Raw genomic sequence first — 13,994 nt, 5'->3', positions numbered from 1 at the left:
ATTCCTTTTGAATTCTTCCTTAACCCCATGACGTTTCACACAGAGGTCAAGGAATAGAATTGGAGGAGGAAACCCTCTTTATTGTCACATACAGTACATGCACACAGCAGAGCACACACAGTGAAATTGGTCCTCTGCATTTAACCCATCCTAGTACTAGGAGCAGTGGGCAGCTATTGTGCAGCGCCCGGGGAGCAATGGGGAGGGGGGATTGGAGGTGTCTGGTGCCTTGCTCCTAGGCCCTGCCTTGCAGCAGGGCCTAGGAGGTGAACTGGGACCTCTCCAAGTAGCAGTCCACTTCCCATATTTCAAGACTGTTTGTGGACTTGAACCGGCGACCCTACGATTCCCAGTCCAAGCCCCTACTGACTGAGCCACTGCTGGACACAAAAATCAGGGGAAAGCTTGAACACAGTCCCCCACTACCACAAATTATGCAGTCGAAATTCCCACATTTGGAGATTTCGCAGGGGTCAGCACAGCCGATGGCCGAGCCTCGCCCTGGGTGAACCACCTTGGTGATCATGGTATCTCCCCTGCCAGTTAAGTATGTAGAGCATAGGAAGAGCAGTAGGAGATGATTATTGGACAATTCGACTGCAACCTAGTTGTTTTTGCCATTGAATTATCCTAATTGATATGTTTTATTCTGTAAACTGATGTATTTTCTGTAAAACATAACAATAGAATAAACCCTAATAGTCCCACAGAGGGGAAATGTACATTCTGCATTTGACCCATCCTTGTGTTAGGAGCAGTGGGCTGCCATATGTACGGTGCCCGGGGAGCAGTGTAGGGAGCAGTGCCTTGCTGAGGGACACCTCGGTAGCATTTGGTGTTTCTGGGACTTGAACTGGTGACTGCACTATCAGCAACACACTTGAAGTGGATTGGGTACCAACATTCTGACATTTGGATTAATACTATTCTATCTGTATATTACATATTTTATTATGTTTCTCTTTCAACGGGACGCCAGGCTGGAGATTTAACAGCACAGTGTCACTGCGGATGTAACTGTGATGCTGAGCAGCTGCTGTGTTTCACTGGCCAAACTGTCATCATGAGATGTTTTCACACCTTAAAGACCCTGTTAACACACTCACACGTTGGCACCACTCCGCTGTTAGCGGCTGCAGAGTGTTTGGGGGAGCGGGGGACGGACGGGTCACCCTGCTCAGCTGGCAGCTCGGCTCCGGCCTTGGCTCAACTCCCCCCCACCGTCTGCATGTGCTCATAGTGTTGGCAGGTCACACACAAACTACAAACATCACCACCCCTCCTGGCTGCAGATTACACACCTACATGCTGGACGAAAGGCGAGGGTTTGGAAGAGGGGGATGATGGGGGAGGGAAGCCCCAACTCCCCTAACACCTCCCCCCACACACAGTCCTGATGTCAGCTGGCTCTGAAAGGCGGAGGCTGACCGCTTGCTGTGATTAAGCACCAACTGGGCTCCAGCCAGCGGACTGGATCCTGGCCACACTGCCCCATCCTGCTCCTCCACAGTCTCCTCCTCCACCTCCTCTCTGAGGAATCACACCGCTGGCTCCATCTCAAACTCAGCTTTTCTTCTGTATTCCGGCCCCACGTCAACACAAAGACTTTCACACCCAATGCCAGATGTTATTCTCCTCAGGGGTGATGACTATGAAACCACAAGGCACAACGTTAAGAGGGCAACTTCCTGTCTTTTACCCTTTCTGATTTCATGACCATGTCCACACTAAGGCACCTTTCACCAGAACCTTTAGACATGGAACAGAGTGAGCACAGATTGAGACAGAACTGCCACGCAAGGAACAGGAGCAACCTGGCAATCTGTTAAATCTTTCAACGTTATAGGAGAGTGAACTTTGCCATTGGTATTATAATGTCCAACAGAGCACAAGCGTCAATACGGAGAAGATTAGTGTGTTTTGGGGAAAAAAATATTGCAAATATCCAAAGGGGGTTCCACATAACAGTAAGCTATGTGCCTTTGTTTGTTTCGTTGAGGATGTTCTTTTTGGAGCAATGGGTTGAGGAACAACGGTTTGTGTTTGTTCTTCCACATTTAGTTTTGTCTTAAGATCATTGCATTACATGTTAATAATGTATGTTAATTACCCATAATATCAGTTGAGAAAACAGTAAAAAGGCTAACACTTGGTCGTTGGTTGTTATGATGACACCAACATGTGTAACACAGTAGTATGAGAAAGTTTTATTCATTTACATTTTTTTCTCCATACTCCTTTCTACTCAAATGTTGTCGCTCTATAACTACGTCCTGCTTTTCTCCCGTCAAGTCTTTAGCACACATTGTTACTTGAATGTAAACATATTCTGAAACGACTGATCCTGTTGTTTTTCTTGTAATGAAAGTCGGTAATTATATTAAAGCACACTATCCTTAGTGTTGATGCCGAGTGCAGTGTGATCAGGCATCAGCTGAGGCTTTAAGCTTCCTTCTAACAAACAGGGGCATTGATCTGACATTGAATAAGATCACACAAAATACATGAGGTGAACCCAACAGAGAGATGGCTTCCTGTTGAAAGCAAAACTCTGCAGACTTAAGCCCAGCTGCAAAGTTAAACACACACACACACACACACACACACACACACACACACACACACACACACACACACACACACACACACACACACACACACACACACACACACACACACACAGCAGGACAGGGCTTTGGCTGATGATGCATGAAGTCCGGACTGCAGCCAGCTCCTCTCCAGCCTCGCTGGGCTAATCTGAGGCTACTGCTCGCCTGCTGCTTCACTGAGCATGCTCCGTGGGATGCACGACATACAGCCTGCACCGCTCTGCCCTGTCCAGCCTGCAGCCTCCGCTCTATCCATCCATCCGGGCTGAGCTGGGTTAGCCTGAGCCCATGCCCCCTTCAAACAGACATCATGGCAGGGATTCAGCAGGACCCCTGGGGTCGATAGAGACCATGGAGATGTCACGTCAAAAGGAATTTGTGGTGAGACTGACGTGAAATGGTCGACTGAATCATCCAGAGGTGAAAGGTTTAAATGTTAATAGTTTACACATTGACTGCTGAGTTTCTTCCAAATTGTCCATTGTTAATATTTTAATCCGACAGGAAAAAAACAATAGAAGTCATTGATTCTAAAGAGCAGTGCCCATGTCACGTGATCGCCAACTTTCCCGGCATGAAAAAAAAAAAAAGGAAAGAAAAATGTGTACTACATTCAGTATATAAACTATAGAGGTTGCTATGTGCGGTGCCCCTGAAATTGTGAGATTGCTACGTTATTTCCCCTATTGATTTCTATTGGCCAGCGTCCATGTCAAGTTATTGTCATGTCTCACGGCGTGAAAACAGTATTCCCAGCGTTTTCATGGTGACTTAGTTCGGTAGTTAATAGGGATGCAGCCCCGGCTGGCCCGGAAGAGTCTCACTCTCCTGTAGGCTATGCCAAAAACCAGCATTGGTTCCATTGGAGAACGAACATTTTACACCCGGAGGTAAGTATTGCCCTTGCTGTCGATTTATTTTACAGTGATATCTGTACTACTCATCAACTAAAAAACATCAGCTTAAAGCATCATTAATTGGTTTAAATTGTGCACAATGTTTTTAGTTTTCTGAGTTTTGGGTAGCCAAAGACACTACACTCCAGCAGTGGCTCAGTAAGTAGGGGCTTGGACTTGGAATTGTAGGGTCGCCGGTTCAAGTCCCCAAACAGACTTGAAATATGGAAAGTGGACTGTTACTTGGAGAGGTCCCAGTTCACCTCCTAGGCCCTGCTGTGGTGCCCTTGAGCAAGGCACCGGACACCTCCAATCCTACACAATTAGGGTGGCCCACTTCACGATCCCAAACTATTTTTTAAAATTGCGTTTTCCGATTCTAAAACTTAAATTGACTATTTATAGTAGTAGCTAATTTTCACCCCCTCACACAATGGTATATTCGGACGTGACTTTGCTCGTGATCAAACGTCAAGTGCGCGGCGCGCGTGGCCGAGACGAGTTAACGGGAGAAAGCTAGACAGCAAAATCTCGAAACTGTTGGGGAAACGGAAAACAGATTCAGAGTGCAGAGTTTTTAAATAGCGGTGGACAGATGACTATTTTTTTGTCCAGTGCAAGGAAAAGGCAGTTTGTCTAATCTGCAAAGAAACAGTGGCGGTGTTCAAAGAATTTAATATTCGCCGACACTATGAAACCCGCCACGGAGAGCAGTATGCTAGCTTGCTGGGCCAAGTGAGGGGAGACAAGGTGAAGACGCTAAAAAGTGGATTAGCTGCCCAATAGAGTACAATGTTACGCCAAACACAGATGAACCTGTCATCCGTTCGGGTCAGCTTCAAGGTAGCTAAACTGATTGCAAACTGTGGAAAGTCGTTCAGTGATGGGGAGTCAATAAGTGTTTGAACGCTGTCGTGGAGGAGGTGTGTCCGGACAAAAAAGATGCCCTGAACGCGGTGAGTCTGTCCGCATCTACAGTCACCAGGCGAATTGAGGAAATGGGGCATAATGTACATGTCCAGCTGAAAGAGAAAGCTAAAGATTTTGAGTGTTTTGCATTGGCAATGGATGAGAGCAATGACGTGCAGGACACAGCACAACTGCTGATTTTTATTCGGGGAGTTAATTCATTTTTTGAAGTGTCCGAGGAGCTGGCAGCTCTACAAAGTCTCACGAGTACTACGACAGGAGAGGATATTTTTTGTGAAGTACGCCAAACGATGGAAGAGTTGGATTTAGACTGGTCTAAGCTGGCTAGCATCACAACGGACGGTGCTCCGAGTATGGTTGGTGCGTCGAGGGGGTAGTGGGGCGCATAAACATTTTGAAGTGGGAATCTGTCATGAAGGTGGTTGTGTCCTGCATAAACTTCATCAGAGCAAACGGACTTAAACACAGGCAGTTCCAAGCTTTTCTATCCGAGCTGGAGTCTGCCCATGGAGACGTGCTTTACCACACTGAAGTCCGATGGTTAAGCCGGGGCAGAGTTTTGAAGCGTTTTTACGAGCTGCTACCCGAAATCAACGCCTTTCTCCTGACAAAGGGAAAAACTGTCCCAGAGCTGATTGACACAGAATGGAAATGGGACCTCGCCTTCTTAACAGATGTGACAGAAATTTTGAACGGCCTCAATTTACAGCTCCAAGGCAAGGGAAAATTAATCTGTGACATGTATTCCCATGTCAAAGCATTTGAGGTTAAACTGGCTCTGCTTGTTGGACAAGTGCAAAAACAAGATTTCCCCCATCTCCCTGCTACTCGAAGCCTCTCAGCTGAGAAACCAGTGGTCCCATTCCCAACCAAGAAGTGCAAGGATGCACTGGAAACGCTGAGGGCGGAGTTTAGTGTGCGGTTCCGTGAGCTTCATGTCCACGCTAAAGAAATTCGCATATTCCAGAACCCTTTTGCTGCCTACATAACTGACACCCTGCCTTCTCTTCAGTTTGAACTGGCTGAGTTGCAGACCTGTGATGTGCTGAAAGACGCATTCAACTCCAACTGTCTCATAGAGTTCTACGCTTCCCTCCCAAACGAGACCTACCCCAACATAAGAAAGCACGCACTGAAGATGTCCACAGTTTTTGGGAGCACATATATCTGTGAGCAAGCTTTTTCACGCATGAAGCTGATAAAAAATCCGATGAGATCAAGACTCTCAGATCAACACCTGCATCAGTCTCTGAGACTGGCTGTAACTGGGATAGAACCTGACATCAATCTCCTCACCAGTCAGAAGCAAGCCCACAGCTCGCACTGATATGGTAAGCCTGCTGATTTCAATAACTATGCATTTATATTATGAATTTATACATACTATACTATGTCAGTATAGCAATGCTCTTTTTATAGGCAACATGTTTCTTGAACAGTGATTTCACAGACAAAATGAAACTGCAGCATGTCATCTGCTGATCGGCTGCTTGTGTTTTTTATCTAGCATTCCTGAAGGGCCTGCATGCTTCCAGGACCACGGTGAAGTGAGGAGGAGAGATTGTGGTTGACCGCTCCCATCCTGGAGCCAGGATCCTCATCATCACAGCACAAAAACCTCATCTAAGAGTCATGTAAATACAAAATCAGATCACCTTATATACCTGTTTATTCCACTTGTTCTGCATTAATGTTATTTCACTGTAGCCTTAGTAAACAAATATACCGGTGTAGACAACATACTTGTTAACTCACCTTTATCTGAAAATATAGAATCATCTCACCAAGATAAGACTACCTGATTGTTACCATTATTCTGTATTATTAATATTATTTCACTGTGAGGCCTTAAGATACAAACAAACCAGTAAAAACAAAATATGTACCTGTTGTTAACTCACCTTTACTTTACTCATATATACACATTCCCTTTCCGAGAACCAGCACCTTATCGTGGTGGAGAGGTTTGTGTGCCCCGATGAACCTGGGGGCTGTGTTGTCTGGAACCTTGTGTTCCTGGTAGGGTCTCCCATGGCAAATTGGTCTCAGGTAAGGGGCCAGACTAAGATTGGTTCAAAAAGACTTCATGAATGAACATCATTGGAAGCGAGGATACCCGGCCCGGAGGAAGCCCGGGGTCCCCTTCTGGAGCCAGGCCCAGAAGGAGGACTCGTCAGCGAGCGTCTGGTGGCCGGGCTTGCCACGGAGCCCGGCCGGGCACAGCCCGAAAAAGCAACGTGGGCAACACCTCCGCTTCTCCGTCCCGCGGGCCCACCACCTACGGGAAACAACGATGGGGTCGGGTGCGCTGCCAGAAGGGTGGCAGTGAAAGCAGAGGGTCTCGACGGACCAGACTCAGGCGACAGAAGTTGGCTTTGGGGACGTGGAATGTCACCTCTCTGGGGGGGAAGGAGCCGGAGCTTGTGCGGGAGGTGGAGCGTTACCAGCTGGATCTGGTGGGGCTCACTTCTACGCACAGCGTCGGCTCTGGAACCTTACTTCTGGATAAGGGTTGGACTCTATTCTTCTCCGGAGTTGCCCAAGGTGTGAGGCGCCGAGCGGGTGTGGGGATACTCACAAGCCCCCGGTTGAGTGCCGCTTTGTTGGAGTTTACCCCAGTGGACGAGAGGGTCGCCTCCCTACGCCTGCGGGTCATGGGGGGGAAAACTCTGACTGTTGTGTGTGCTTATGCACCAAACAGCAGTTCAGAGTATTCGGCCTTCTTGGAGACCCTGAAAGAAGTCCTGTATGGGGCTCCTGAAGGGGACTCCTTAGTCTTGCTGGGAGACTTCAACGCACACGTGGGCAATGATGGAGACACTTGGAGGGGCGTGATTGGGAGGAACGGCCCCCCTGATCTGAACCGGAGTGGTGGTTTGTTACTGGACTTCTGTGCTAGTCATGGATTGGCCATAACAAACACCATGTTTGAACATAAGGATGCTCATAAGTGTACGTGGTACCAGAGCACCCTAGGCAGAAGGTCCATGATCGATTTTGTAATCGTATCATCGGATCTGAGGCCGCATGTTTTGGACACTCGGGTGAAGAGAGGGGCGGAGTTGTCAACTGATCACCATCTGGTGGTGAGTTGGGTCGAGTGGCGGGGGAAGCCTCTGGACAGACCTGGTAAGCCCAAACGTGTAGTGCGGGTGAACTGGGAACGTCTGGAAGAGTCCCATGTCCAGGAAGCCTTCAACTCACACCTCCGGCGGAGCTTTTCAGGCATCCCTGTGGAGGCTGGGGACATTGAACCAGAGTGGGCGGTGTTCAAAGCCTCTATTGCCGAAGCTGCGGCGGGGAGCTGTGGTCTCAAGGTCTTAGGTGCCTCAAGGGGCGGTAACCCTCGAACCTCGTGGTGGACACCGGTGGTTAGGGAAGCCGTCCGACTGAAGAAGGAGGCCTTCCGGGATATGTTATCCCTGGGTACTCCTGACGCAGTTGCAAGGTATCGACAGGCCCGAAGGGCAGCAGCATCAGCCGTGGCCGACGCAAAGCAGCGGGTGTGGGAGAAGTTCGGAGAAGCCATGGAGAAGGACTTTCGGTCGGCACCAAAGTTGTTCTGGAAAACCGTCCGACACCTCAGGAGGGGGAAGCAGGGTACCATCCAAGCTGTGTACAGTAAGGATGGGGCGTTGTTGACCTCAACTGATAGTGTGTTAGGGCGGTGGAAGGAACACTTTGAGGAACTCCTGAATCCGACAACTCCGCACTCTATGTTAGAGGCAGAGCTGGAGTATGAAGGGGGATCAATTCCAATCTCACGGGGGGAAGTCACTGAGGTAGTTAAACAGCTCCACAGTGGCAAAGCCCCGGGGGTGGATGAGATCCGCCCAGAAATGCTGAAGGCTCTGGGTGTTGAGGGACTGTCATGGTTGACACGTCTCGTCAACATTGCGTGGAAGTCGGAAACAGTACCGAAGGAGTGGCAGACCGGGGTGGTGGTTCCTCTCTTTAAAAAGGGGGATCAGAGGGTGTGTGCCAATTACAGAGGCATCACATTACTCAGCCTCCCCGGGAAAGTTTACTCTAAGGTGCTGGAAAGGAGGGTCCGGCCGATTGTCGAACCTCAGATTGAAGAGGAACAATGCGGTTTTCGTCCTGGTCGTGGAACGACGGACCAGCTTTTCACTCTCGCAAGGATCCTGGAGGGGGCCTGGGAGTACGCTCATCCGGTCTACATGTGCTTTGTGGATTTGGAGAAGGCGTATGACCGGGTTCCCAGGGAGATACTGTGGGAGGTGCTGCGGGAGTATGGGGTGAGGGGGTCTTTGCTCAGGGCCATCCAATCTCTGTACTCCCAAAGCGAGAGCTGTGTCCGGGTCCTCGGCAGCACGTCGGACCGTTTTCCGGTGAGGGTTGGCCTCCGCCAGGGCTGCGCTTTGTCACCAATCCTGTTTGTGATATTCATGGACAGGATTTCGAGGCTTAGTCGTGGGGGAGGGGGTTTGCAGTTCGGTGGGCTAAGGATTGCACCACTGCTTTTTGCAGATGATGTGGTCCTAATGGCTTCATCGGTCTGTGACCTTCAGCACTCACTGGATCGGTTCGCGGCCGAGTGTGAAGCGGCTGGGATGAGGATCAGCACCTCCAAATCTGAGGCCATGGTTCTCAGCAGGAAACCGATGGATTGTCCACTCCAGGTAGGGAATGAAGCCTTACCCCAAGTGAAGGAGTTCAAGTATCTCGGGGTCTTGTTCTCGAGTGAGGGAACAATGGAGCGTGAGATGGGCCGGAGAATCGGAGCAGCGGGAGCGGTACTGCAGTCGCTTTGCCGCACCGTTGTGACGAAAAGAGAGCTGAGCCAGAAGGCAAAGCTCTCTGTCTACCGGGCCATCTTCGTTCCTACCCTCACCTATGGTCATGAAGGATGGGTCATGACCGAAAGAACGAGATCGCGGATACAAGCGGCCGAAATGGGATTTCTCCGCAGGGTGGCTGGCATCTCCCTTAGGGATAAGGTGAGAAGTTCAGTCATCCGGGAGGGACTCGGAGTAGAACCGCTGCTCCTTCGCGTTGAAAGGAGCCAGTTGAGGTGGTTCGGGCACCTAGTGAGGATGCCACCTGGGCGCCTCCCTAGGGAGGTGTTCCAGGCACGTCCAGCTGGGAAGAGACCGAGGGGTAGACCTAGGACCAGGTGGAGGGATTATATCTCTTCACTGGCCTGGGAGCGCCTTGGAATCCCCCAGTCAGAGCTGGTTGATGTGGCCAGGGAAAGGAAAGTTTGGGGCTCTCTGCTGGAGCTGTTACCTCCGCGACCCTGACGGAAAAGCGGGAGAAGATGGATGGATGGATGGATGGATATATACACATTCACTCAGCTCACTTAGATAAGATTACTTCACCTGATTTTTACTTTTATTCTGTATTAATATTATTTCACTATCTGTAAATACAAAATACCTACCAATTGTTATTTCACCTGTACCTGTTACAAAATCACATCACCTCATTGTTACCTGGCATCAGCTTGTGTTTTTATTTTCTATAAAATAAAAGAAGTATCTGTGGTACTTCAAATAAACACGTGAAGACTTTGTATTCCTTTTTTTTGCAAACCAACAGGTGGTGCCAAGGCCAAGCAAAGGGCAGCTGCAACAAATGATCATTATATTTCCACAATAATACTGGTTGTCACTTTGGTCCATATTATTTCCTGTTATAGACTGACCCCGGCCCCCCATCACAGAAAAGAAAGTTGATGTGGCCCCCACCGATAAAAGTTTGGGGACCCCTGCTCTTAACAGTTGACCTTTGAACCTTGGCCTAAGGGAAACTTTGAATGCTTGTCATTCTGTGACAGAAGGACTTCATACATCGGACCAATTGTTATATAGAGCACTTGATCTAAGGTATGTGAATATCCCTAACTGGGTAGAATCACCTACTGGGGGAAATAGGGAGGAAAATGATGTTCAGTCATTTAATGGTTAGATATTGGAATAGACGTAGCAATCTCACAATTTCAGGGGGTGCACGCATAGCAACCTCTATAGTTTATATACGTAGTCTTTAGACATTTTCCTGGTGAGACCTGAAATAATCTTTGTAATATCTATCAAACTATAGATCTTACACTTTCTTTTCTACACTTTTTTTTATTTCACGCTGAGAAAGTAAGCGATCACGTGACATGGGCACTGGCCATAACAAATCAATAGGAAAAAATAATGTAGCAATGTCGCAGATTGAGAGGTGTTGTGTATATACTATGTTTTGCCCTTTGGACCAACGTAGCTATTACACATTTCTTGTCTCCACAGACAGATCATTTTATGGGATGATCTGGACAATCCTCTACAGGAAGTTTGAATCCATTCTCTGATTAGTTATGAAACACCACTTATTTTGATCATCATACAAAGGGTTCAGGAAAGGTTTTACAATAGTATAAAGTATTTAGCTAGGATCTGTATAACAAAAATCACTTACTATTGTATTTGTTTTACTGTTTACTTATTTTCATCATGAACACCCTGAAAATCATTGCAGTATTTTATTTTTAACCTATTCTTTTATTGTTATCTCCAAGGTATGGAAATCATTTTCGTTCCAGAACAGAGAAAGCCTAATTTAAAATCATATTTATGACATGTGTGACATAGCTTTAGGAACAAACACTGACGCTTCCCAATACTAATCTTTGTGTCTTCATATATCTTTGTGTCAGTGACAGGGGTTCATATTTTCTTCAACTGAACTATAACTGTAACTGTAGTTTTGTCCAGTAGCAAAGTAGTGATTGTGCATTATGATGCCTTCAGGTCTGCAGTGATATCACATCAAGAGTTTAGCCCCTCGGTGGCTCCCAGCAGGTCTCTCAAGACCCTTCAGCTACGGGACGCTATCACAACCCAAGCCACTTTAATATCATGTATGTGTCTGGTAGTGTGCCCAGGTCCTCCTGCCACGTGTTTTCTGTGTATGTTGGTGATACTAAAACAAGACTGCCAAAGACCCCATGAGGCCCCTGAAGGCCCCTTGCTGTCTCTCACTAATGGCCAACGTTCACATATGAATCAAATCTGTGGACACCATCATTGTTTCAGGTTAATGACGGGGTTGTGTTTATTTATGTGTTTGTATGTGAGGTTGGTAGGTCAATGATAAGAGAGAAAAGGTCAGAGGTTATCACTCAATAAACTATAGGAGAGGCCGGCTGTCCTCGCGGCAGTGAACGCACCGTCGAGCTGCTTCCTCATTTCATGTGGAAAAACCAACTAATTACGTGGAAATATGATAATGTATTACGCTTGGGGAGCCGCCCGCCCAGCCCTGCTCATTACCAAGAGCCCCCACTCCTCCCTTCCTTTCTCCCTCTCTCTCCTGGTATTTCTCCCAGGGAGTCTCGCCCTTTCACGACTGGAGAAACAGTAGCGACCAGTCCAGCTTGCTTTGCATCAAAACAACCCCCTATTTGCATAATCTGAGACTGAGCCCCCCCTCCTCAACGCTGGCAGGGAAGGTCAGATCGCCCAGACTGTCAACCCCCCCAAACCTTTTCTGTCTTGCTTAGAAGGTGATACCCCTCCACATACTGCCTCCTTCTCATTTTTCTTCTCTCCATCCATCATCTCATACATCTATTTGTTTACTTCCTGCTTCAGTTTTTATGTCTGTGTGTGTGTGTGTGTGTGTGTGTGTGTGTGTCTGTGTGTGTGTGTGTGTGTGTGTGTGTGTGTGTGTGTGTGTGTGTGTGTGTGTGTGTGTGTGTGTGTGTGTGTGTGTGTGTGTGTGTGTGTTCCATGTCCTCTTGTTGTTTCCCCCTGACATTACTCCATCCTCCCCTGGGGGAGAAAGGGGAAGGGGGGGGGGGGTCAGTCATTCAGAGTTTTTGACCTATTAAAGATGACAGGTCGACATGGCGACTGTGAACCTCCACACTGGTATTACTCTTTAATGGATTTAATGGGCCTGAGAGAAGATTCAGATCATCTCGGCAGACATTTGGACACAGTCCCTCTGTTTGTGACACCAGTCTTTCTACAGATTAAACTTTAGCTGCGTACTGGCAGTGTGAGAATGAGAATAAATATTTAAATTGGAACGACCTGTTTCACAATGCACAGTGTTTACGTGCACAGAAGTAGTTTCTTTCTGGTCCATCAGAGCACGCTCGTAAAATCATATATTGCCCTTTCAGGGAAATTCAGGACAACTAACCTGAATAAGTAAGCTTATCAGTAACAAGAGGAACTATGTTTTCTTTTTCTTTTTATATTTTTAAACTTAACTTTTTATCAAAGTGACAGCCATAACAAAGGTATACAGTGTCCAACTGTCATATTGTTAGTGCATAAAGGTTTGACTCTGTCTTATCGCCCGCATATAGACCACCTGTCCATGTGAATTATTCCAAAGAAATATAACTTTTTGCATTTTACACATTTTAAGATGGCTTATTGAGCTAAATAAGAGATATTCAAGTGTTTTGACAATCTGCTGAGTTACAGACATCATTTTCCCAATTTTAATCAATGGGGAAAAGTATTTTTTGACTGAATGCTACCAGGTGACTGGAAACAGCAGTTTTAATTCCAATGTTTGGCCACTACAAAATGTGCCTCAAAGCCTGGCTCTATTCCTGAGGACTTCGGTGTAGGGTTCAGGAGGGACATTGGGAACAGGCCACTCAGTTAATGTCGTTGTCTCTAGCTACATAGACAGTGAACAGGGAGTTACACTGTGAATCTTACAGGTCAAATGTCCTCTACCTGCAGTTTGCATTGGAAGGGAGGAAGGCATATGTGGACTCGGAATCTTTTTGGGCCGGATCCAACGAGCTGAACGGGTGCCACAGGGCTGGCAGCGACCTTTCACTCTGATTCTGCTGCCAACACGGTGTTGGTGGAGAGGCTTCACGGTGCTGCTTTAATCACCTTAGTCTTGGCTCTGTAGAAACCCTCAGCTTCCACTGAAAGTGTGTCCACCTAATGAGAAGAAATGTGTGTTTCAAAGCAGCAGCCGGACCCTTCCTCACTTTCCCGGCCAACAGAGGGAAGGCCTGCAGTCTCTAGTTCCACCGCTGCAGATTAAACACCCAGAGAATCGAGTGCTGAATCAACGCAAGAACAAAATGTTCTCTGAGTTTGTGGCCAACAAAGTAACTCAGTCATAAACAGGATTCCTCTTGTTTTTATCTTGCCTCCATTTGTCAGCACAGGCTATTCCAGGGTTTAATTATGGGTCAGTGAGAAAGGGAAATTAATTTGAGGCGGTGGTGGAGTCACAGCGTCAGGCTGACAGGGGCCCCGGGGACCGAAGAGGAAGTGGGCAGAGGGCCAGACGCCATGGCAAAGTCTAAAGCCACCACGCAAAGGGTAGCAGTCAGAAGTGATCAGAGAGACCGGACAGTCAGCTGGAAGTCAGTCAGAAGTGCAGCCACATTTCTGGCACCAAAGCCTCTTAATACATCTAAATCAGAGTGACAGAACGCCTCAACTTCAACACAACTTTCACATCTGACCCCCCACTGCTGAGCTCACAACATGACGATGTGGAGTTATTTTGAATTCTATTTTATTTTCTTCTTCAAAACCATTTTCCATGTTTGAAGCCA

General features: G+C 47.5%; 1 non-coding gene across 1 annotated transcript; it reads right to left on the bottom strand.

Moving 5' to 3' along the window:
- Positions 1-394: 394 nt before the first annotated feature.
- On the bottom strand, positions 395-551 carry LOC134870267 (U1 spliceosomal RNA). The gene has a single exon (XR_010166537.1). It is a non-coding gene; the product is annotated as a U1 spliceosomal RNA (small nuclear RNA).
- Positions 552-13,994: the final 13,443 nt, after the last annotated feature.

Source organism: Eleginops maclovinus, chromosome 9 (assembly GCF_036324505.1).
Source record: "Eleginops maclovinus isolate JMC-PN-2008 ecotype Puerto Natales chromosome 9, JC_Emac_rtc_rv5, whole genome shotgun sequence".
NCBI classification, from domain to species: Eukaryota; Metazoa; Chordata; class Actinopteri; order Perciformes; family Eleginopidae; genus Eleginops; species Eleginops maclovinus.
The sequence above is the reverse complement of the archived record's forward strand: the minus strand, read 5'-3'. Positions and strand labels throughout refer to the sequence as shown.